The following is a 26,169-nucleotide window of genomic DNA, read 5'->3' as shown; positions in this document are numbered from 1 at the left end:
ATGGCGGCCACCGGCAACCAGAGAGACACAGGCACCTCAGCTGCTGCAGGGACTCTGAGCCGAGGAGACAACCGCCTATACCCAGGTCTTCCAAATGAGCGAATGTGGAGGCACAGGAGTCAGGTTTATATTGAGTCGCCTTAATTAGTGGGTGGAGACTTCATGACTTCTGGATTGATTAGGTTGTGATAATGGTCTCCTAAGTCATCACAAGAACAATCAAGATGATCAAATTACCTAAACCAGTAACTCTCAACAAAGGTGGCACCACCCAGTCCGGATTCATTTAAAATCTGGAGTCTGCTCTGGTGGTTCTCCTAATGACTGGGGGCTGCTATTGACAATGGCCAGGACAGTTAAGCTACCCGCAAGCATGTCATAGGACTCTCCAGTGACCTTCAGACACGAAATCGGATGATAAACATGTTGACAATTTCCAAGGCTGTACCCTATTTAATTATAAATTACGAGTGTTGTTGCTTGTTTTAATTTTCATAACGTTCGAGAAATGCAACTGCATAAATCACGGGACCATTGTGTATAGTTCTGTCCAGAAATTCACAAAACTTTACACCAATACAAAAAAATCCCATTCTCAACAACATATCTGCCTATGGTATTTTAAGAGTTATGCAACACAACATTTTCTGCATTTGATATTATTGAAATCATAATGATTCTTCAGGGAATGCCGGAATTGATGCAATCCTCTGCCTCCAAGTACAGCTGAGTTCGAGCTTTTCTATAATTAAATGCAATGTTTAGAATTTTTTTAGTAGTTGTATAATTTATCAAGAAAATAGAAGAGATTTTAAAATTATGAGTGGGGTTTCAAAAAATAAGATAATCATGTCACTTTTGGATTGATTAGATTACGATAGTGGACTGCTAAGTAATGGCAAGAACAATCAAAACGATTAAATCCCTAATTCAGTAACGCTCCACAAAGGTGGCCCCACCCAGTCACGACTGGTTTATAGGTGAGCTCTGTTTGCTGTCGCTCACTGATTTACCAAATATTGGGTAAATAATAATCTTTTTTTTTTGAGGAGTCTCGCTCTGTCACCTAGGCTGGAGTGCCATGGCACAATATCGACTCACTGCAACCTCTACCTCCGAGGTTCAAGGGATTCACCTGGCTCAGCCTCTCAAGTAGCTGAAGACTACAGGCACGCGTCACCACACCCGGTTAATGTTTGTATTTTTAGTAGAGATGGGGTTTCACCACGTTGGTCAGGCTGGTTTTGTACTTCTGACCTCAGGTGATCTGCCCGCCTCAGCCTCCCAAGGTGCTGAGATTACTGGCATGAGCCACCTCACCCGGCCCAATTTTACTTGTTTTTATTAATCTTTCTTAAATGTATGTATAGCTCACATTTATTTCAATATAAATCAGACCAGAGACATCAGTTTTGTCCTTGATGCAGGGATAAAATCCATCTATAAAGCAACATATTTAATCTTTCTATGTCCCTCTTAAGGTGATTCTTACATGGCAAATACAGCAGGTTCTCAAATAACATCTTTTTTTTTTTTTTTTTTTTTTTTCTTTTTTGAGACGCAGTTTTGCTCTGTCACCCTGGCTGGAGTGCAGTGCTACCATCATGGCTCACTGCAGCCTCAAACTCCTGGGCCCAATCATTCCTCTCATCTCAGCCTCCTGAGTAGCTTGGACTACAGGTGTTTACCACCATGCCTGAATAACTTCTGTATTTTTTGTAGAGGATGGAATTTTACCATGTTACCCAGGCTGGTCTCAAAAGCCCAGGGGCTCAAGTGATCCACCCGCTTCAGCCTCCCAAAGTGCTGGGATTACAGGCATGAGCCACTGTGCCCAGCCTGAAATAATATGATTTATTATAACATTAATTTAAAAAATGGACTTCTGGCAGGCCAATGTCTGCGTGGGGTTTGCATACTCTCCCCATGTCTGTGTGAGTTTTCTCTGGGTACTCTTGTTTCCTCCCACATCCCAAAGAAGTGCACATTAGATGAACTGACATCTCTATGGTCCCAGTATGGGGGTGTGCCCTGAGCCCTGGATGGGGTCCTGTGGAGCGTTGGTTCCTGCCTCACACCTTGAGCTGCCGAGGTAGGTTCCAGCCACCTGCCACTCTGAACTGGAATCAGCGGGTTGGAAAATGAATGAATACAAATTATTGAAAGGTAAAAATTCACAAAACATGTGGTAATCATACAAATGCAAGACAATAACGACGAGAGTACAAAATAGATCAGCCTGCCGTGTCTGTCATTATTGATTTTTTAACGGTGTAGTAGTAGCAGGAGGTGCTCCTTACAATTTTTTCTTTGCAAACATTTATTCCTTGATTTAACTTACCACAACTACGACCGCCATCACTCACTGATTCACCAAAAATTGGGTGAATAATAATCTTACTAGGTTTTATTAGGCTTTCTTAATTGTATGTACAGCTCGCATTTATTTCTATGTTTAATATTCTGTGTTGAATCTTTATTTAGAAGTTTGGCGATGTCTTTGTGACTCTTGTTCATATGAATTAGCCTATGATAAAATTAATTTTATTATACAGCATTTCACTTGAAGTCATCGTTTTGGGCGCGGTGGCTCATGCCTGTAATCCCAGCACTTTGGGAGGCTGAGGCGGGTGGATCACCTGAGGTCCAGAGTTCGAGACCAGCCTGGCCAACACGGTGAAACCTTGTCTCTACTAAAGAAATACAAAAAATGTGCCAGGCATGGCTTCAGGTGCCCGTAATTCCGGCTACTCCGGTGACTGAGGCAGGAGAATTGCTTGAACCCGGGAGGTGGAGGTTGCAGTGAGCAGAGATCATGCCATTGCACTTCAGCCTGGGCGAGAAGAGTGAAACTCTGTCTCAAAACAAACAAACAAAGAAACAAACGAACAAACTAGTAAACACCTTAAAGTTTCTCAAAGTATGTTCTCAGACTAGCAGCATTAGCATTAATTGGGAACTTGTAAAAAATGAAAATTTAGATCTCAAACCACTGAATCACAAACTCCAGTGGTGAAGCCCAGAGATTTGTGTTCTTTCCTTCACATTCCCATCAATCGTTGTTCAGGTTCACATGAGAGAAAATGTTTGGAACGTCTTCTCTCAAGTAGGTTTCTCTGTTGGGGGACACAGGAGACAAACTGTCTGAATTGCCGTGCATCTTTCCTACACCCTGGCAGAGGGGCCACATCCCGGCTGGGTACAGGATTGTTGGGCTGTAGTCCTGTCTCTCAGTAGTCCTTAACTGCTGGGCCACTGTCCGTTCCAGCATTGGAGATAAAAAGTCTAATCCCAGCATCTTTCTTCTTCTGTAGATAATATGTTCTCTCTCTCTATATATTTGTTATACTTTAAGTTCCAGGGTACAACGTGCAGGTTTCTTACACATGTATACGTGTGCCATGTTGGTGTGCTGCACCAGTTAACTCATCATTTACATTAGGTATATCACCTAATGCTATCCCTCCCCCCTCCCCCAACCCCACGACAGGCCCCGGTGTGTGATGTTCCCCTTCCTGTGTCCAAGTGTTCTCATTGTCCAATTCCCACCTGTGAGTGGGAACATGTGGTGTTTGGTTTTCTGTTCTTGCGATAGTTCGCATGACAGAACTAGAAATACTATTTGACCCAGCCATCCCATTACTGGGTATATACCCAAAGGCTTATAAATCATGCTGCTGTAAAGGCATATGCACATGTATGTTTACTGTGGCACTATTCACAATAGCAAAGACTTTGAACCAACCCAAATGTCCATCAGTTTTAGACTGGATTAAGAAAATGTGGCGCATATACACCAGGGAATACTACGCAGCCACAAAAAAGGATGAGTTCCTGTCCTTTGTAGGGACATTGATAAAGCTGGAAATATGTTCTTTTTAACTGGATGTTTGTAAGATTTTTCTCTTTCTCCTTAGAGTTCAAAATTTTTACCAGCAGATGCCTCAGTGTTTCTTATTTCTCTTCACTCTAGTCCAGTATTTCTCCATTTTTTTCATCAATCCCCACTTATTGAGCCTTTTAAGACACTTTTTCCTAATCGCCGTCTCATAAAATTTTTTTTTTTTTTAGTTTTTTTTTTATTATACTTTAGGTTTTAGGATACCTGTGCACAATGTGCAAGTTTTTTTCATATGTATCTGTGTGCCATGTTGAATTCCTGCACCCATTAACTCGTCATTTAGCATTAAGTATATCTCCTAATGCTGTCCCTCCCCCCTCCCCCAACCCCACAACAGTCCTCAGAGTGTGATGTTCCCCTTCTTGTGTCCATGAGTTCTCATTGTTCAATTCCCACCTGTGAGTGAGAACATGTGGTGTTTGGTTTTTTTTTTTTTTTAAGCAATAGAAATTTATTTTCTAAGTGTCCTGAAGGCTAAAATGCAAGATCAGGGTGCCAGAATGGCCTGATTCTGATGAGAGGTTTCATCCTGGCTTGCAGATGGCTGCATTCTCACTGCATCTTCACGTTGCAGAGAGAGTCAGCAAGAGAGGCAGAGAAAGGGATCTCTTATAAGGGCACTAATCTCATGATGGAAGTCCCATCCTTATGACCTCATCTAATCCTAATTACCTCCCAAAGATCCCACCTCCAAATATGAATACATTGAGGTTCAGGGCTTCAACATATAAACTTTGGGAGGTCACAAACACTCAGTCCATGACCTAAGCCATCCAGGTAGTGGTAATTGTTATGAGAAAAATAAAGCAGAGCAACTGGCAGAGTATGACAAGGCGCAATCAATGGAACCTTTTTAGGAAGTGATACCTGAATTGTTTTCACATGTCAGTCCCTTAAATCTCACCACTGTTTTCAGGGTTTCATGTCTTCTTTTGTGGCACCTCACTCTATACACTTGGATTGGATCTTAGGGGTGAGCAAGTCCCTGTTTTACAGTGTGTCACTAAAAGTGATTCAAAAGATGGCATCTGGGGTTGGGGTGCAAAACCCAGTTCCAAAGTCCAGCTGACAGTTATCCTAAGGGTCCAAGCAGAAAAGCAGAATTCAGGGATAAGGCAACAGTTCAGAATCCAGGGTCATCTACTGTAATATGAACGGTGCTCCTGACAGATGTGCAACATAGTGGCCCTGAAACATCCTAGAAGCTGGAGCAGAGTTACAGGTTCACAGCAGACACTGGGAAGTAAGGCCTGAGAAAGTCCCTGAACCACCTGCAAAAACTCTCCAGCAACCAAACTCTCTTACTGCCCCTGTGGCTCCTCCCTCTCTTGTCTACAGATGAGGCCCACAGGTAAAGCCTCTTTACTATTAACTGCAAATATCGAGGGTTTGGATGTAATTCAGGTTGACCCTCCCCTGTTCACAACCTGTGACTTGGGCTTGGGTAATCACGTTTCACACTTCACAGCTGTGGGCTCAGCGTATCCTGCAGCTCCCCGTGGAGCCCCTCTTACTGAGAAGGGCCTCTCCACATTGCCTTCTGGAGACCATGGTTCTGGAAGCTCCTGTTTCTCCTGGTTCCCTGGAGTATGGGGAACAGTGGGCATGGTGTCCTGGTGCCCGACCCTCCCCTCCAGGTGGGCCAACAAGCATTTCTGTCCAGTTCACAAAGACAGGGCCTGATATTCTCCCACTTCATGGCTAACACCTTCTGGTGGTGGCTGTGCAGCAGCTGATAGTAATGATGATGTTTAGTATTAACCTATGCACAGGTGCTGCCTGTAGCACACTGTAAAGTGCTGTCTTTAAATGGAGACCTAATCTTTCAAACCAGGCGCAGTGCTCAAAACCAGCTCTGGCGGCGAACAGGAAGGGCATTGTGGTACAGAGCAGGTAAGGAGAGGATCCCCATTCTTTCTGTCCATTTTCTCCGTCCTCTTGAAGGCATGTTCAGCATCTTTCGCCTTAGAATTCTCAGAGGCTCCACCTGCTCGCTCCCCAGGTTGGCCTCAGCAGCTGTCCGAGGGGGTAGGTGGGCACAAAGCCCTCGGGATGGAGAGTCTGCTGACCATTCACTGATATATATATATATATATATTTTTTTTTTAGTTTTTTTTTGTTATACTTTAGGTTTTAGGCTACATGTGCACAATGTGCACGTTTGTTACATATGTATCCATGTGCCATGTTGATTTCCTGCACCCATTAACTCGTCATTTAGCATTAGGTATATCTCCTAATGCTGTCCCTCCCCCCCTCCCCCAACCCCACAACAGTCCTTGGAGTGTGATGTTCCCCTTCCTGTGTCCATGAGTTCTCATTGTTCAATTCCCACCTATGAGTGAGAACATGTGGTGTTTGGTTTTTTGTCCTTGCGATAGTTTACTGAGAATGATGGTTTCCAGTTTCATCCATGTCCCTACAAAGGACATGAACTCATCATTTTTTATGGCTGCATAGTATTCCATGATGTATATGTGCCACATTTTCTTAATCCAGTCTATCGTTGGACATTTGGGTTGGTTCCAACTCTTTGCTATTGTGAATAGTGCCGCAATAAACATACGTGTGCATGTGTCTTTATAGCAGCATGATTTATAGTCCTTTTGGGTATATACCCAGTAATGGGATGGCTGGGTCAAATGGTATTTCTAGCTCTAGATCCCTGAGGAATCGCCACACTGACTTCCACAATGGTTGAACTAGTTTACAGTCCCACCAACAGTGTAAAAGTGTTCCTATTTCTCCACATCCTCTCCAGCACCTGTTGTTTCCTGATTTTTTAATGATCGCCATTCTAACTGGTGTGAGATGGTATCTCACTGTGGTTTTGATTTGCATTTCTCTGATGGCCAGTGATGATGAGCATTTCTTCATGTGTTTTTTGGCTGCATATATGTCTTCTTTTCAGAAGTGTCTGTTCATGTCCTTTGCCCACTTTTTGATGGGGTTGTTTGTTTTTTTCTTGTAAATTTGTTTGAGTTCATTGTAGATTCTGGACATTAGCCCTTTGTCAGATGAGTAGGTTGCAAAAATTTTCTCCCATTGTGTAGGTTGCCTGTTCACTCTGATGGTAGTTTCTTTTGCTGTGCAGAAGCTCTTTAGTTTAATTAGATCCCATTTGTCAATTTTGGCTTTTGTTGCCATTGCTTTTGGTGTTTTAGACATGAAGTCCTTGCCCACACCTATGTCCTGAATGGTATTGCCTAGGTTTTCTTGTAGGGTTTTAATAGTTTTAGGTCTAACATTTAAGTCTTTAATCCATCTTGAGTTAATTTTTGTATAAGGTGTAAGGAAGGGATCCAGTTTCAGCTTTCTACATATGGCTAGCCAGTTTTCCCAGCACCATTTATTAAATAGGGAATCCTTTCCCCATTGCTTGTTTTTGTCAGGTTTGTCAAAGATCAGATAGGTGTAGATATGCAGCATCATTTCTGAGGGCTCTGTTCTGTTCTGTTGATCTATGTCTCTGTTTTGGTACCAGTACCATGCTGTTCTGGTTACTGTAGCCTTGTAGTATAGGTTGAAGTCAGGTAGCGTGATGCCTCCAGCTTTGTTCTTTTGGCTTAGGATTGACTTGGCGATGCGGGCTCTTTTTTGGTTCCATGTGAACTTTAAAGTAGTTTTTTCCAATTCTGTGAAGAAAGTCATTGTTAGCTTGATGGGGATTGCTTTGAATCTATAAATTACCTTGGGCAGTATGGCCATTTTCACGATATTGATTCTTCCAACCCATGAGCATGGAATGTTCTTCCATTTGTTTGTATCCTCTTTTATTTCATTGAGCAGTGGTTTGTAGTTCTCCTTGAAGAGGTCCTTCACATCCCTCGTAAGTTGGATTCCTAGGTATTTTATTCTCTTTGAAGCAATTGTGAATGGGAGTTCACTCATGATTTGGCTCTCTGTTTGTCTGTGATTGGTGTACAAGAATGCTTGTGATTTTTGTACATTGATTTTGTGTCCTGAGACTTTGCTGAAGTTGCTAATCAGCTTAAGGAGATTTTGGACTGAGACAATGGGGTTTTCTAGATATACAATCATGTCATCTGCAAACAGGGACAATTTGACTTCCTCTTTTCCTAATTGAATACCCTTTATTTCCTTCTCCTGCCTGATTTCCCTGGCCAGAACTTCCAGCACTATGTTGAATAGGAGCAGTGAGAGAGGGAATCCCTGTCTTGTGCCAGTTTTCAGAGGGAATGCTTCCAGTTTTTGCCCATTCAGTATGATATTGGCTGTGGGTTTGTCGTAGATAGCTCTTATTATTTTGAGATACGTCCCATCAATACCTAATTTATTGAGAGGTTTTAGCATGAAGCGTTGTTGAATTTTGTCAAAGGCCTTTTCTGCATCTATTGAGATAATCATGTGGTTTTTGTCTTTGGTTCTGTTTATATGCTGGATTACATTTATTGATTTGCATATGTTGAACCAGCCTTGCACCCCAGGGATGAAGCCCACTAGATTATGGTGGATAAGCTTTTTGATGTGCTGCTGGATTCGGTTTGCCAGTATTTTATTGAGGATTTTTACATCAATGTTCATCAAGGATATTGGTCTGAAATTCTCTTTTTTGGTTATGTCTCTGCCAGGCTTTGGTATCAGGATGATGCTGACTTCATAAAATGTGTTAGGGAGGATTCCCTCTTTTTCTATTGATTGGAATAGTTTCGGAAGGAATGGTACCAGTTCCTCCTTGTACCTCTGGTAGAATTCAGCTGTGAATCCATCAGGTCCTGGACTCTTTTTGGTTGGTAAGCTATTGATTATTGCCACCATTTCAGAACCTGTTATTGGTCTATTCAGAGATTCAACTTCTTCCTGATTTAGTCTTGGGAGGGTGTATTTGTCGAGGAATTTATCCATTTCTTCTAGATTTTCTAGTTTATTTGCACAGAGGTGTTTGTAGTATTCTCTGATGGTAGATTGTATTTCTGTGGGATCGGTGGTGATATCCCCTTTTTCATTTTTTATTGTATCTATTTGATTCTTCTCTCTTTTCTTCTTTATTAGTCTTGCTAGTGGTCTATCAATTTTGTTGATCTTTTCAAAAAACCAGCTCCTGGATTCATTAATTTTTTGAAGGGTTTTTTGTGTCTCTATTTCCTTCAGTTCTGCTCTGATTTTAGTTATTTCTAGCCTTCTGCTAGCTTTTGAATGTGTTTGCTCTTGCTTTTCTAGTTCTTTTAATTGTGATGTTAGGGTGTCAATTTTGGATCTTTCCTGCTTTCTCTTGTGGGCATTTAGTGCTATAAATTTCCCTCGACACACTGCTTTGAACGTGTCCCAGATATTCTGGTATGTTGTGTCTTTGTTCTCATTGGTTTCAAAGAACATCTTTATTTCTGCCTTCATTTCATCATGTACCCAATAGTCATTCAGGAGCAGGTTGTTCAGTTTCCATGTAGTTGAGCGGTTTTGAGTGAGTTTCTTAATCCTGATTTCTAGTTTGATTGCACTGTGGTCTGAGAGACAGTTTGTTATAATTTCTGTTCTTTTCCATTTGCTGAGGAGAGCTTTACTTCCAACTATGTGGTCAATTTTGGAATAGGTGTGGTGTGGTCCTGAAAAAAATGTATATTCTGTTGATTTGGGGTGGAGAGTTCTGTAGATGTCTGTTAGGTCCACTTTATGTAGAGCTGAGTTCAATTCCTGGATATCCTTATTAACTTTCTGTCTCGTTGATCTGTCTAATGTTGACAGTGGGGTGTTAAAATCTCCCATTATTATTGTGTGGGAGTTTAAGTCCCTTTGTAGGTCACTCAGGACTTGCTTTACGAATCTGGGTGCTCCTGTGTTGGGTGCATATATATTTAGGATAGTTAGCTCTTCTTGTTGAATTGATCCCTTTACCATTATGTAATGGCCTTCTTTGTCTCTTTTGATCTTTGTTGGTTTAAAGTCTATTTTATCAGAGACTAGGATTGCAACCCCTGCCTTTTTTTGTTTTCCATTTGCTTGATAGATCTTCCTCCATCCCTTTATTTTGAGTCTATGTGTGTCTCTGCATGTGAGATGGGTTTCCTGAATACAGCACACTGATGGGTCCTGACTCCTTATCCAGTTTGCCAGTCTGTCTTTTAATTGGAGCATTTAGCCCATTTACATTTAACATTAATATTGTTATGTATGAATCTGTTCCTGTCATTATGATGTTAGTTGGTTATTTTGCTCGTTAGTTGCTGCAGTTTCTTCCTAGGCTCGATGGTCTTTACAATTTGGCGTGTTTTTGCAGTGGCTGGTATCGGTTGTTCCTTTCCATGTTTAGTGCTTCCTTCAGGATCTCTTTTAGGGCAGGCCTGATGGTGACAAAATCACTCAGCATTTGCTTGTCTGTAAAGTATTTTATTTCTCCTTCACTTATGAAGCTTAGTTTGGCTGGATATGAAATTCTGGGTTGAAAATTCTTTTCTTTAAGAATGTTGAATATTGGCCCCCACTCTCTTCTGGCTTGTAGAGTTTCTGTTGAGAGATCAGCTTTTAGTCTGATGGGCTTCCCTTTGTGGGTAACCCGACCTTTCTCTCTGGCCGCTCTTAACATTTTTTCCTTCATTTCAACTTTGGTGAATCTGACAATTATGTGTCTTGGAGTTGCTCTTCTCGAGGAGTATCTTTGTGGCGTTCTCTGTATTTCCTGAATCTGAATGTTGGCCTGCCTTGCTAGATTGGGGAAGTTCTCCTGGATAATATCTTGCAGAGTGTTTTCCAACTTGGTTCCATTCTCCCCGTCATTTTCAGGTACACCAATCAGACATAGGTTTGGTCTTTTCACATAGTCCCAAATTTCTTTGAGGTTTTGTTCATTTCTTTTTATTCTCTTTTCTCTAAACTTCCCTTCTTGCTTCATTTCATTCATTTCATCTTCCATCAGTGATACTGTTTCTTCCAGTTGATCACATCTGCTACTGAGGCTTCTGCAATCTTCAGGTAGTTCTCGAAACTTGGCTTTCAGCTCCATCAGCTCCTTTAAGCCCTTCTCTCCATTGGTTATTCTAGTTATCCATTCTTCTAATTTTTTTTCAAAGTTTTTAACTTCTTTGCTGTTGTTTTGAATTTCCTCCCATAGCTCAGAGTAGTTTGATCGTCTGAAGCCTTCTTCTCTCAACTCATCAAAGTCATCCTCCATCGAGCTTTGTTCCGTTGCTGGTGAGGAACTGCATTCCTTTGGAGGAGGAGAGGTGCTCTGCTTTTTAGAGTTTCCGGTTTTTCTGCTCTGTTTTTTCCCCATCTTTGTGGTTTTGTCTACTTTTGGTCTTTGATGATGGTGATGTACAGATGGGTTTTTGGTGTGGATGTCCTTTCTGTTTGTTAGTTTTCCTTCTACCAGACAGGACCCTCAGCTGCAGGTCTGTTGGAGTTTACTAGAGGTCCACTCCAGACCCTGTTTGGCTGGGTGTCAGCAGCGGTGGCTGCAGAACAGTGGATTTTCATGAGACCACAAATTCAGCTGTGTGATAGTTCCTCTGGAAGTTTTGTCTCAGAGGATTACCCGGCCGAGTGAGGTGTCAGTCTGTCCCTACTGGGGAGGTGCCTCCCAGTTAGGCTGTTCAGGGGTGAGGGACCCACTTTAGGAGGCATTCTGTCCGTTCTCAGATCTCCAGCTGCGTGCTGGGAGAACCACTACTCTCTTCAAAGCTGTCAGTCAGACAGGGACATTTAAGTCTGTGGAGGTTCCTGCTGACTTTTTGTTTGTCTGTGCCCTGCCCCCAGAGGTGGAGCCTACAGAGGCAGGCAGGCCTCCTTGATCTGTGGTGGGCTCCACCCAGTTCGAGCTTCCTGGCTGCTTTGTTTACCTAAGCAAGCCTGGGCAATGGCTGGCGCCCCTCCCCCAGCCTCGCTGCCGCCTTGCAGTTTGATCTCAGACTGCTGTGCTAGCAATCAGTGAGACTCTGTGGGCATAGGATCCTCTGAGTCAGTGCAGGACAGAATCTCCTAGTGTGCCGTTTTCCAGGCCCATTGGAAAAGCGCAGTATTAGGATGGGACTGACCCGATTTTCCAGGTGCTGTCTGTTACCCCTTTCTTTGACTAGGAAAGGGAACTCCCTGACCCCTTGCACTTCCCGAGTGAGGCAACGCCTCACCCTGCTTCGGCTCGCGCACAGTGCGCTTCACTGACTGTCCTGCACCCACTGTTTGGCACTCCCTAGTGAGATGAAACCGGTACCTCAAACAGAAATGCAGAAATCACCCGTCTTCTGTGTTGCTCAGGCTGGGAGCTGTAGACCGGAGCTGTTCCTATTCGGCCATCTTGGCTCCCATAAAATTTTAATAGTAATCCCAGCTACTTTGGAGGCTGATGCATGAGAATCGCTTCAGCCTGGGGGGTGGAGTTTGCAGTGCGTCAAGATCATGCCACTGCACTCCAGCCTGGATGACAGAGGCAGACTGTGTCTCAAAAATAAATAATAAAAAGGTCTATTAGATCCATTTGATCCAATATTGAGTTTAGGTCCTGAATACCGTTGCTATCTTTTTGCCTCGATGATCTGTCTAATACTGTCAGTGGAATGTTGAAGTCTCCCACTATTTTCGTGTGGGATTCTAAGTCTCTTTGTAGGTCTCTAGGAACTTGCATTATGAATCTGGGTGCTCCTGTGTTGAGTGCATATATATTTATGATAGTTAGGTCTTCATGCTGAATTGAACCCTTTCCGATTATGTAATGCCCTTCTCCGTTCTCAGGAGATGAGCGTGGTGCAGAAGTTCGGGGATCTAGGAAATAATGCAGTATAATAGATAAACAACTTTTAGCATGTCTGTATTTATTCAGTGCCTGACTGAGAATCTAGCACATAGTAAGTCCACATGATCATTCTTTCCCTGCCTCTCAGGTTCCATTCTCCCCATCTCTAAATTCAGTTTCCAGAGTAGGAAGATTTACTCCTATTTTTGTTCCTGCAGTACCGTCTAAGTAACGGCTGAAGCGGTTTCAGAAATAAAATTACGTGACAAGAGCCCAGTAGAGGCTCCTTAGGATGTGCCTGCTGTGGACAGCAACTACCACCAGGTCAGCCTGTGATCACACAAGCACTATGAAAACATATAATACCCCGAAGAAATTTGCCCTTCTGAAGGAGGTGGAATAAACCAAAACAGACATGGAAAATGCCACTGGAGGTTGACGGCCAAGTGTGTGCACCACTGTGCTGACAAAGTAACAGCCCGAAAAGAAGATCAAATGAAGCAATGTAAATCTTAAGTAGAAAAGAGAAGCCTGAAGAGGACCTGTTAAGCTAAGGGTGGCCATTTGGTACTTTGAGAGTAAAGAGGATTTTGCTTCTGGGAGGCAAAGAAGGGAGGTTAAAGAGCTCAATGACTGGGGGCCTGGTCTACGGGTGAAATTGTGGGTACCTGAGTAGTTGCTTATCTACTCAACCCAATCTAGACAACTTCTCACATGCCTCATGAATGTTCTCCCGTCTCCGTCCAGGTATCTTCAGCATCTCAGAGAATTAACTGCCATTGTCCTTCTTTGTGTTCCTGAGAGAGTTACCCTTATTCAGGGTATTTTAAAATATCATCTCTTCGGCCGGGCGCCGTGGCTCACGCCTGTAATCCCGGCACTTTAGGAGGCCGAGGCGGGCGGATCACGAGGTCAGGGGATCCAGACCATCCTTGGTAACACGGTGAAACCCCATCTCTACTAAAAATACAAAAAATTAGCTGGGCGTGGTGGTGGGCGCCTGTAGTCCCAGCTACTCAGGAGGGAGGCTGAGGCAGAAGAATGGCGTGAACCCGGGAGGTGTAGCTTGCAGTGAGCCGAGATTGTGCCAATGCACTCCAGCCTGGGCGACAGAACGAGGCTCCGTCCAAAAAAAAAAAAAAAATCATCTCTTCAATGTGTCAGCAATGTGCCTCTGAGAACGCTCACCTCATAAATCATTTCTTCTCTCTGATTTCACAAAAAGTCTAATTATCAGAGGATCTATCTCAGGAATAGGAGCATGTTAGATTACCTGGCAATGTTTCCCCTAACTGATTTAAGACTTTCTGAGGTGTGAGAATTATATTTTTTCTTTGTGTTTTTCCAGATTTCAGTACATGACAGCACAGTGCAACTCCTGAAAGTGTTTAACAAAACAACCAAATGACAAAATATTGGATGAGTGTGAAGTATCAGGGCAGGGTAGTCGTAAATAAGTCCCTTTTATACCTTGGATATTTACAGTAGTCAAGATTGGAGCCAATGTAGAACCTTCTTTGGAGGCGCTCCGGGCTCAGAGCTCTTTGGCACATTGAGAGGTAAGAAGGGTCCCCATGCCCAGAGTCTCCTCATTCTGCCATCCCAGACAGCATTTTCCATTCTACTGGCATAGCCCATATTTATGACTGTGGTTTGGTGGTGTGCTGGTAACCCAGCTAAAATACACACACAAAGATCAGTCAATCAATTAAAGCCCTGCATTGCAGTGTTTGCCAGTTTCAGCAGTGTATGTACTCCCACCAAGGTCGTTTTCAAGGTATCAACATGACATCACTGAATGTGAAGTTTGCAAGGAATATGCACAGATGAGCCAGTACAAGTGGCTCCACCCCACACTGCTTTAGTCTCTCCAACTCTGTCTACCCAACTCCAGACAATAGTACTAATATTTTCAGCCACCTGCTTTAGTTCCCATGACATCTAGTCTAGATAGGGCCTTTCCTATCTAGACTAAAATTTTGCTCACAGCAATAAAAAAATCACTTACCTGCTTTAAATGGAGTTCTCTTGGGCTAGAATGGGATGAGTGACAATGAGGCTGTCAGAATGATGGGTGAAGAAAACTGAGATTTTATGTGTTGGCTTGAAAGCCTGAGGGGCTGCTATTATCCCAGGGAGCCCAAATATAGAACAGTCTTTTCAACATCTCCTCAATTCCGTACATGATGGCCAAGTCATTATGGCCCTCCAAGCCTGCCTAGTCCACCTTTTCCTCTAAACTTCCATCCCTTCTTAAGTATGCTCATGTACTTATTCCTAACAAAAGAGTGTTAGCATTGCTACACCAATTATTCCTGTTTCCATTTTATGCGATCTGGAAAACATTAATCCCATTTTCTTTTTTAAAATTTTACATATTTTAATTTTTTTTTGTAGAGATGGGGTCTCCCTATGTTGCCCAGGCTAGTCTTGATTTCCTGACCTCAAGTGATCCTCTCATCTTGGCTTTCCAAAATACTGGGATTACAGGCATGAGCCACCATGCCCAGCCTGAAAATCATATTAATTATTTAAAAAACACTTTCTATCAAAAGTGTTCCTTTGGAACTTGAATTAAATTTATAACATTTTCAAAAAAGCCATTCAAACTTTGGTATTTGTAATATTTTAAATTTTTACATGGGAATACCTAAATATCACTTAAAAATAAATTTTCCCTACTTCTGTAAGTCAAGGTCAACCATGAAAAACATTCTGTACCCCCTTTTTCTTTGGCCACCAAATAATCCACATTTAATTTTCAGTTATCTTATTCACTAAAGCTCTTCCTGCTGATAAACTTATCTCTTTATGTATTCTTTTCATATCTTTTTATTTAATTAGTCCAAGTAAGTGTATATATACATATTTGTAAAGGAGAAACAGTTTTATGTTTAAGAAATATCTTTTTGTTTGTCACAGGGTATTTCTCAGTTCCAGGGACATGTTTAGTGGTAATAATAGTTATTGGGTGTTCATGATTTGGCTTGTGGGGCCTCTGACCATCTCTGGTCTTGTTGAACTGCAAGCAGAGGCTAGAAAACTGTTTACTGTGAATACTTTTTAGAGGCCTTCTGTTGGATTTTTAATTTGACCCACCAAGTGAGTTTAGTTGAGGGCTAAATAGAAGGATGGTCTTTCTTGGAACTGAACAGTTTTTCTAAACATTCTGCTAGTACTGCATGACCCATTGGCATGACTGTTAAAGTGCCCCACATCTGCTTAGCACCCTCCAAGATCCTTTGGGTGTGTTCCACAAGATCCTTTGGCTCTTGTAAATAATTAATTAGCACTCCCAAGAGTGCCCTGTGGGACCCTCAGGTTTTTTGCCATTCCAGAACTGCATTGTTTTCAACTGACCAACTTGCTTGCTGGGCATGTCTCTTTCTCTGATCACATTCAAATGTTAAGCTCCACTAAAATTTAGGTTTTTTTTTGAGACAGGGTCTCGCTCTGTCACCCAGGCTAGAGTGCAGTGGCATGATCTCAGCTCTTGGCTCACTGCAACCTCCACCACTGCCCCTGCCACCCCTCCTGCTTTCAAGTGATCCTCCCACCTCAGCCTCCAGAGTAGCTGGGACTGCAGGCATGTACCACCATGCCCAGCCAAGTATTTTTGTATTTTTAGTAGAGACAGGGCTCACCATGTTGCCCAGGCTGGTCTTGAACTCCTGAGTGCAAGCCATCTGCCCGCCTTGGCCTCCCAAAGTGCTGGGATAGCACACGAGAGTCATTGTGCCCAGCCATAAAATTTAGATATTTTATGCTTTGTTTTAGTGTTATAATAAAAAAAATTGTTTGTAATTGTATTTTAAATTATTTGCTGGTTTTATATAAAGTATAATTTATTTTTGTATTTTAAACTTGGTGTCCCTGACCTTGCTAAATCCATTTATTAATCCCAAGTGTTGTGTAGATTCTTAGGATTTTTTTTTACATACACAGCCATGTTATCTCTTAATAAATACAGGTTTACATCCTCCTTTCTGACCTGAGTATCTTTTATTTAGGTGTTATTATTTGATTTTTGCTTTTTTTTTTTACAATTTACTTGCACATACACTGACTGAAGGACATCTTGATTGCCAGTTTTGGCAATTATGAATAAAGCTGCTATAAATATCTGTGTGCAGGTTTTTGTGTGGATATACATTTTTAACTCATTTGGGTAAATACCCAGGAGCATGATTGCTGGATTGTATGGTAAGAGTATGCTTGGTTTTGTAAGAAACTGCCAAGCTGCGTTCTTAAGTGGCTGTACCATTTAGCATTCCCATCAGCAGTGAATGAGAGCTCCTGTTGTTCCACATCCTCGCCAGCATTTACTGTTGTCAGTGTTTTGCATTTTCACCATTCTAATAGGTATGTAGTGGTATCTCATGTTGTGTAAATTTGTAATTCTCCAATGACATGATGTTCGGTACCTTTTCATATGCTTCTTTGCATTCTGTGTATCTTCTTTGATGAGATGTCTGTCCAGATCTTTTTGCCTTCTTTATTTTTTTGAGACAGTCTCTGTCGCCCAGGCTGGAGTGCAGTGCCCATAGAGAGAACTGCCACAGAGGCAGAGTCACACAGAGAGGGTAATGCCTAGTGGAGCCATAGTAGTGGAGCCACCTCACAGTTCCACTTGGGTAATGCCCAAAAGAACTGTAGTGCTGGGCTGCTCCCAACGCTCCAGACCTGTAGAATCACCAACGTGCAACTCTAGCTCGAGAGAGCCACAGGCACTGAACTCCAACCTATGAGAGGTACAGCATGGGCTGCATCCAGCAAAGACATGGAGGTCGGGTCCCCAGTGTGTCTGGAAGGCAGGGCATGGAGTCAAAAACTGTTCTCAAGCTTAAAGTTTTAATGTTATTTACCTTGTTTGGATTTGGGCTTGCTTGGGACCCATTACCCCCCTTTTTTCTTGGCTATTTCTCCCTTTTGGAATGAAAGTGTCTGTTCTATGCTTGTCTCACCATCATATTTTGGAAACACATAACTTATTTGATTTCACAGGCTCACAGCTGGAGAGAAATTTGCCTCAGGATGAATTGTACTTTGGGTCTCACTTATATCTGATTTAGATGAGACTCTAGACCTTAGAATTTTGAATTGGTACTGGAATGAGTTATAACTTTTTGGGGCTATTAAGATGGAATGAATGTATTTTTTGTGTGAGAAGGAAATGAATTTGGTGGGCTAAGGATGGAAAGTTATGGTCTGAATATATTCCCCAAAATTCATATGTTAAAACTCAACCACCAATGTGATAATATTAAGAGGCAAGGCTTTTAGGTGGTGATTAAGTCCTGAGGGCAGAGCCTTCCTAAATGGAATTAATGAACTTATCAAAGGGTTAGAGGGAACTAGCCTAGGCCCTTTTTGTTCTTCTGTTTCTTTTGTCTTGTGAAGATACAGTGCTCAAGGTGGCATATTGGAAGAACAGACTAGGCCCTCACTAGATGCCAAACATGCAAGCACCTTGATTTTGCAATTTCCAGGCTCAAAAACTGTGAAGAATAAGTTTATATTATTTATAAATTGTCTAGTCTCAGGCATTTTGTTATAGCAGTAGAAATAGACTAAGAGAGTAACACTAGAGGCCATTAAACATGTGGTTTATTCAGGATCCTTATAACAACAACAGAGCCTAAACCATCTCAACTCCTGACTACATTGATCAATACCCATGCTGAAGGCCTAGCAAAAGACAAGGTCTTCTTCTTCTTTTTTTTTTTTATTACACTTTAAGTTTTAGGGTACATGTGCACAACATGCAGGTTAGTTACATATGTATACATGTGCCATGTTGGTGTGCTGCACCCAGTAACTCATCATTTAACATTAGGTATATCTCCTAATGCTATCCTCCCCCCTCCCCCAACCTCACAACATGCTCCAGTGTGTGATGTTCCCCTTCCTGTGTCCGTGTATTCTCATTGTTCAATTCTCATCTCTGAGTGAGAACATGCAGTGTTTGGTTTTTTGTCCTTGCAACAGTTTGCTGAGAATGATGGTTTCCAGCTTCATCCATGTCCCTACAAAGGACGTGAGCTCATCATTTTTTAAGGCTGCATAGTATTCCATGGTGTATATGTGCCACATTTTCTTAATCCAGTCTATCATTGTTGGACATTTGGCTTGGTTCCAAGTCTTTGCTATTGTGAATAGTGCTGCAATAAACATACGTGTGCATGTGTCTCTATAGCAGCATGATTTATAATCCTTTGGGTATGTACCCAGTAATGGGATTGCTGGGTCAAATGGTATTTCTAGTTCTAGATCCCTAAGGAATTGCCACACTGACTTCCACATGGCTGAACTAGTTTACAGTCCCACCAACAGTGTAAAAGTGTTCCTATTTCTCCACATTCTCTCCAGCACCTGTTGTTTCCTGACTTTTTAATGATCGCCATTCTAACTGGTGTGAGATGGTATCTCATTATGGTTTTGATTTGCATTTCTCTGATGGTCAGTGATGATGAGCATTTTTTCATGTGTCTTTTGGCTGCATAAAGGTCTTCTTTTGAGAAGTGTCTGTTCATATCCTTTGCCCACTTTGTGATGGGGTTGTTTGTTTTTTTCTTGTAAATTTGTTTGAGTTCATTGTAGATTCTGGATATTAGCCCTTTGTCAGATGAGTAGATTGCAAAAATTTTCTCCCATTCTGTAGGTTGCCTGTTCACTCTGATGGTGGTTGCTTTTGCTGTGAAGAAGCTCTTTAGTTTAATTAGATCCCATTTGTCAATTTTGGCTTTTGTTGCCATTGCTTTTGGTGTTTTAGACATGAAGTCCTTGCCCATGCCTATGTCCTGAATAGTATTGCCTAGGTTTTTTTCTAGGGTTTTATGGTTTTAAGTCAAACATTTAAGTCTTTAATCCATCTTGAATTAATTTTTGTATAAGGTGTAAGGAAGGGATCCAGTTTCAGCTTTCTACATATGGCTAGCCAGTTTTCCCAGCACCATTTATTAAATAGGGAATCCTTTCCCCATTTCTTGTTTTTGTCAGGTTTGTCAAAGATCAGATGGTTGTAGATATGTGGCATTATTTCTGAGGGCTCTGTTCTGTTCCATTGGTCTATGTCTCTGTTTTGGTACCAGTACCATGCTATTTTGGTTACTGTAGCCTTGTAGTATAGTTTGAAGTCAGGTAGCATGATGCCTCCAGCTTTGTTCTTTTGGCTTAGGATTGAATTGGCAATGCGGGCTCTTTTCTGGTTCCATATGAACTTTAAAGTAGTTTTTTCCAATTCTGTGAAGAAAGTCATTGATAGCTTGATAAGGATGGCATTGAATCTATAAATTACCTTGGGCAGTATGGCCATTTTCACAATGTTGATTCTTCCTACCCACGAGCATGGAATGTTCTTCCATTTGTTTATGTCCTCTTTTATTTCATCGAGCAGTGGTTTGTAGTTCTCCTTGAAGAGATCCTTCACATCCCTTGTAAATTGGATTCCTAGGTATGTTATTCTCTTTGAAGGAATTGTGAATGGGAGGTCCCTCATGATTTGGCTCTCTGTTTGTCTGTTATTTGTGTATAAGAATGCTTGTGATTTTTGCACATTGATTTGTATCCTGAGACTTTGCTGAAGTTGCCTATCAGCTTAAGGAGATTTTGGGCTGAGATGATGGTGTTTTCTAGATATACAATCATGTCATCTGTAAACAGGGACAATTTGACTTCCTCTTTTCCTAATTGAATACCCTTTATTTCCTTCTGCTGCTTGATTGCCCAGGCCAGAACTTCCAACACTATGTTGAATAGGAGTGGTGAGAGAGGGCATCCCTGTCTTGTGCCAGTTTTCAAAGGGAATGCTTCCAGTTTTTGCCCATTCAGTATGACATTGGCTGTGGGTTTGTCATAAATAGCTCTTATTATTTTGAGATATGTCCCATCAATCCCGAATTTATTGAGAGTTTTTAGCATGAAGCGTTGTTGATTTTTTTCAGAGGCCTTTTCTGCATCTGTTGAGATAATCATGTGGTTTTTGTCATTGGTTCTGTTTATATGCTGGATTACGTTTATTGATTTGCATATGTTGAACCAGCCTTGCATCCCAGGGATGAAGCCCACTTGATCATGGTGGATAAGCTTTTTGATGTGCTGCTGGATTCAGTTTGCCTGTATTTTTTTGAGGATTTTTGCATCAATGTTCATCAGGGATATTGGTCTAAATTTCTCTTTTTTTGTTGTGTCTCCACCAGGCTTTGGTATCAGGATGATGCTGGCCTCATCAGATGAGTTAGGGAGGATTCCCTGTTTTTCTATTCATTGGAATAGTTTCAGAAGGAATGGTACCAGCTCCTCCTTGTACGTCTGGTAGAATTCGGCTGTGAATCCATCTGGTCTTGGACTTTTTTTGGTTGGTAAGCTATTAATTATTGCCTCAATTTCGTAGCCTGTTATTGGTCTATTCAGAGATTCAGCTTCTTCCTGGTTTAGTCTTGGGAGGGTGTATGTGTCGAGGAATTTATCCATTTCTTCTAGATTTTCTAATTTATTTGCGTAGAGGTTTTTATAGTATTCTCTGATGGTAGTTTGTATTTCTGTGGAATCAGTGGTGATATCCCCTTTATCATTTTTTATTGCATCTATTTGATTCTTCTCCATTTTCGTCTTTATTAGTCTTGCTAGTGATCTATCAATTTTGTTGATCTTTTCAGAAAACCAGCTCCTGGATTCATTGATTTTTTGAAGGGTTTTTTTTGGGTCTCTATTCCCTTCAGTTCTGCTCTGATCTTAGTTATTTCTTGCCTTCTGCTAGCTTTTGAATGTGTTTGCTCTTGCTTCTCTAGTTCTTTTGATTGTGATGTTAGGGTGTCAATTTTAGATCTTTCCTGCTTTCTCTTGTGGGCATTTAGTGCTATAAATTTCCCTCTACACACTGCTTTGAATGTGTCGCAGAGATTCTGGTATGTTGTGTCTTTGTTCTCGTTGGTTTCAAAGAACATCTTTATTTCTGCCTTCATTTTGTTATGTACCCAGTAGTCATTCAGGAGCAGGTTGTTCAGTTTCCATGTAGTTGAGCAGTTTTGAATGAGTTTCTTAATCCTGAGTTCTAGTTTGACTAAACTGTAGTCTGAGAGACAGTTTGTTATAATTTCTGTTCTTTTACATTTGCCGAGGAGTGCTTTACTTCCAACTATGTGGTCAATTTTGGAATAAGTGAGGTGTGGTGCTGAGAAGAATGTATATTCTGTTGATTTGGGGTGGAGAGTTCTGTAGATGTCTATTAGGCCTGCTTGGTGCAGAGCTGAGTTCAATTCCTGGATATCCTTGTTAACTTTCTATGTCATTGATCTGTCTAATGTTGACAGTGGGGTGTTAAAGTCTGCCATTATTATTCTGTGGGAGTCTAAGTCTCTTTGTAGGTCTCCAAGGACTTGCTTTATGAATCTGGGTGCTCCTGTATTGGGTGCATATATATTTAGGATAGTTAGCTCTTCTTGTTGAATTGATCCCTTTACCATTATGTAATGGCCTTCTTTGTCTCTTTTGATCTTTGTTTGTTTAAAGTCTGTTTTATCAGAGACTAAGATTGCAATCCCTGCCTTTTTTTGTTTTCCATTTGCTTGGTAGATCTTCCTCCATCCCTTTATTTTGAGCCTATGTGTGTCTCTGCACATGAGATGGGTTTCCTGAATACAGCACACTGATGGGTCCTGACTCTTTATCCAGTTTGCCAGTCTGTGTCTTTTAATTGGAGCATTTAGCCCATTTTTTTTTAAAGCTAATATTGTTAGGCATGAATTTGATCCTGTCATTATGATGTTAGCTGGTTATTTTGCTCATTAGTTGACGCAGTTTCTTCCTAGCCTTGATGATCTTTACAATTTGGCATGTTTTTGCAGTGGCTGGTACCATTTGTTCCTTCCCATGTTTAGTGCTTCCTTCAGGAGCTCTTTTAGGGCAGGCCTGGTGGTGACAAAATCTCTCAGCATTTGCTTGTCTGCATTTTATTTCTCCTTCACTTATGAAGCTTAGTTTGGCTGGATATGAAATTCTGGGTTGAAAATTCTTTTCTTTAAGAATGTTGAATATTGGCCCCCACTCTCTTCTGGCTTGTAGAGTTTCTGCGGAGAGATCAGCTGTTAGTCTGATGGGCTTCCCTTTGTGGGTAACCCAACCTTTCTCTCTGGCCGCCCTTAACATTTTTTCCTTCATTTCAACTTTGGTGAATCTGACAATTATGTGTCTTGGAGTTGCTCTTCTCGAGGAGTATCTTTGTGGCAGTCTCTGTATTTCCTGAATTTGAATGTTGACCTGCCTTGCTAGATTGGGGAAGTTCTCCTGGATAATATCTTGCAGAATGTTTTCCAACTTGGTTCCATTCTCCCTGTCACTTTCAGGTTCACCAATCAGACGTAGATTTGGTCTTTTCACATAGTCCCATATTTTTTGGAGGCTTTGTTCATTTCTTTTTATTTTTTCTCTAAACTTCTCTTCTCGCTTCATTTCATTCATTTGATCTTCCATCACTGATACCTTTTCTTCCAGTTGATTGAATCAGCTGCTGAGGCTTGTGCATTCATCACGTAGTTCTCTTGCCTTGGTTTTCAGCTCCATCAGGTCCTTTAAGGCCTTCTCTGCATTGGTTATTCTGACCTAAAACCATAAAAACCCTAGAAGAAAACCTAGGCAATACCATTCAGGACATAGGCATGGGCAACGACTTCATGTCTAAAACACCAAAAGCAATGGCAACAAAATCCAAAATTGACAAATGGGTTTAATGAAACTAAAGAGCTAATTGTGATGAAGTTGAGCTTTGCTAGTTTGAAGTATCTAATAAAGTTTAACACTTTTTAAAAGAAAAAAAAAAAAAGAAACTAAAGAGCTTCTGCACAGCAAAAGAAACTACCATAAGAGTGAACAGGCAACCTACAGAATGGGAGAAAATTTTTGCAATCTACTCATCTGGCTAATATCCAGAATCTATAATGAACTCAAACAAATTTACAAGAAAATAACAGACAATATGAGCAGACACTTCTCAAAAGAAGACCTTTATGCAGCCAACAGACACATGGAAAAATGCTCATCATCACTGGCCATCAGAGAAATGCAAATCAAAATCACAATGAGATACCATCTCACACCAGTTAGAATGGCGATCATTAAAAAGTCAGGAAACAACAGGTGCTGGAGAGAATGTGGAGAAATAAGAACACTTTTACACTGTTGGTGGGACTGTAAACTAGTTCAACCGTTGTGGAAGTCAGTGTGGCAATTCCTCAGGGATCTAGAACTAGAAATACCATTTGACCCAGCAATGCCATTACTGGTTATATACCCAAAGGATTATAAATCATGCTGCTATAGAGACACATGCACACGTATGTTTATTGCGGTACTATTCACAATAGCAAAGACTTGGAACTAAGCCAAATGTCCAACAATGTTAGACTGAATTAAGGAAATGTGGCACATATACACCATGGAATACTATGCAGCCTTAAAAAATGATGAGTTCATGTCCTTTGTAGGGACATGGATGAAGCTGGAAACCATCATTCTCAGCAAACTATCACAAGGACAAAAAACCAAACACTGCATGTTCTCACTCAGAGGTGGGAATTGAACAATGAGAACACATGGACACAGGAAGGGGAGCATCACACACCGGGGCCTGTTGTGGGGTGGAGGTAGCGGAGAGGGGGGAGGGATAGCATTTGGAGATATACCTAATGTTAAGTGATGAGTTACTGGGTGCAGCACACCAATATGCCACATGTATACATATGTAACTAACCTGTACATTGTGCACATGTACCCTAAAACTTAAAGCATAATAAAAAATGTGTATTTGCCTAATTTTTATTTCCTTCTCCTGCCTGATTTCCCTGGCCAGAACTTCCAACACTATGTTGAATAGGAGTGGTGAGAGAGGGCATCCCTGTCTTGTGCCAGTTTTCAAAGGGAATGCTTCCAGTTTTTGCCCATTCAGTATGATATTGGCTGTGGGTTTGTCATAGATAGCTCTTATTATTTTGAGATATGTCCCATCAATACCTAATTGATTGAGAGGTTTTAGCATGAAGCGTTGTTGAATTTTGTCAAAGGTCTTTTCTGCATCTATTGAGATAAGCATATGGTTTTTGTCTTTGGTTCTGTTTATATGCTTGATTACATTTACTGATTTGCATATGTTGAACCAGCCTGACATCAATAAGCCATGACTTATTCATCTTTATCTATAACATAGCTCCTGGCATCCTGTGAATTGAGTGGGATCAGGTAGATGCCAAAAGTGCTGGTGATATCAAAGAAAATATTTGAGTTTAATCTGCATTTTCTGTCTCTATACATAGATGGTGGATTCGTAGGTTGTCTTGCCAGACACAGCTGCCTTAAATCATCCTGGTGTTAGCTACACAATCTTCCACTTGCTAGGCATCCCAGGCCTAGAGGACCAGCACGTATAGCTTTCCATCCCCATTGTTATTTCTTATGTCATTGCTCTGCTTGGAAACAGCCTGCTCATCTTCATTATCCTCACAAAACGCAGCCTCCCTAAACCCATGTACCTCTTCCTCTGCTTGTTGGCTGGAGCAGACATTGTTCTTTTCCACTGCCACAGTACTACAAGCGTCGGCCATCTTCTGGTTCCATGCTGAGGAAATCTCCCTTGATATTTGCATTGCTCAGGTCTTCTTCCTCTCTTCTACTTTCACGTATGAGTCAAGGATCTTGCTGGTGATGGCGCTTGATCGCTATATATTGCCATTTGCTACCCACTGAGATACACCACTATTCTTACATGTGCCCTTATTGGGAAAATTCGTGTGATTATATTTCTGAGAAGTTATGGTATAATTTTCCCCATAATATATGTTCTGAAAAGCCTGACTTTCTGCAAAAATAACATCCTCCCAAACACTGCTTGTAGGCATGTGGTCTTGGCCTGTGTTTCCTGTGATGACATCCAAGTGAACATCTGGTATGGTTTTTTGTCCTAATTTCAACAGTGGTCTTAGATTTTGTGCTAATCTTTATTTCTTATGTACTGATTCTCTGTACTGTCTTCGGCATCCCTTCCCAGGATGCCCGTCACAAAGCTCTCAACACATATGGCTCCCATGTCTGTGTCATTGTCCTCTTTTATGCACCTGGCATCTTCTGAGTCCTCACTCAGAGATTTGGACATCACGTTTCACCCCATATCCATGTGCTGCTGGCCAATATCTACATTCTGGCTCCACCTATGCTGAATCCCATCATTTATGGGATCAAGACCAAACAGATCTGGGAACAGGTGGTTAATGTGTTCTTTCCAAGGCAGAAATGAATGTGATAATGGAAACTAACATTGTGCTTTTCTTAATAATTCTTTCCATGCATGAAGTGAACTTTAGCATTGGGATATGGGAAGCTACAGTGGTGAAACTAGTTAAATGACTTCATCTATTGGTATCTTTAGAGCAACTGTATCAGGGCAATTTTTGTTCATGTTTCTTCTAAAACCTCTAATCAGTCATTAGATGTCAGTGTCTTTAGGTGCTTAGTTTTTTCATTCACAGAGTTGAGAACTAGATCAGTTTACTTCTTTAAGTCACTTATACCTTTATAATCTTAGACTGGATATTGGAAT

At 41.3% G+C, this 26,169-nt stretch overlaps 1 pseudogene; it reads left to right on the top strand.

Annotated features, from left to right (window-relative positions):
- LOC100590626 lies at positions 1–25,866 on the top strand (annotated as a pseudogene).
- The last annotated feature ends 303 nt before the right edge of the window (positions 25,867–26,169 follow it).

Source organism: Nomascus leucogenys, unplaced genomic scaffold (assembly GCF_006542625.1).
Source record: "Nomascus leucogenys isolate Asia unplaced genomic scaffold, Asia_NLE_v1 000711F_103125_qpd_obj, whole genome shotgun sequence".
In the NCBI taxonomy this organism is placed as follows: Eukaryota; Metazoa; Chordata; class Mammalia; order Primates; family Hylobatidae; genus Nomascus; species Nomascus leucogenys.
This window is presented reverse-complemented; position numbering and strand designations above follow the sequence as displayed.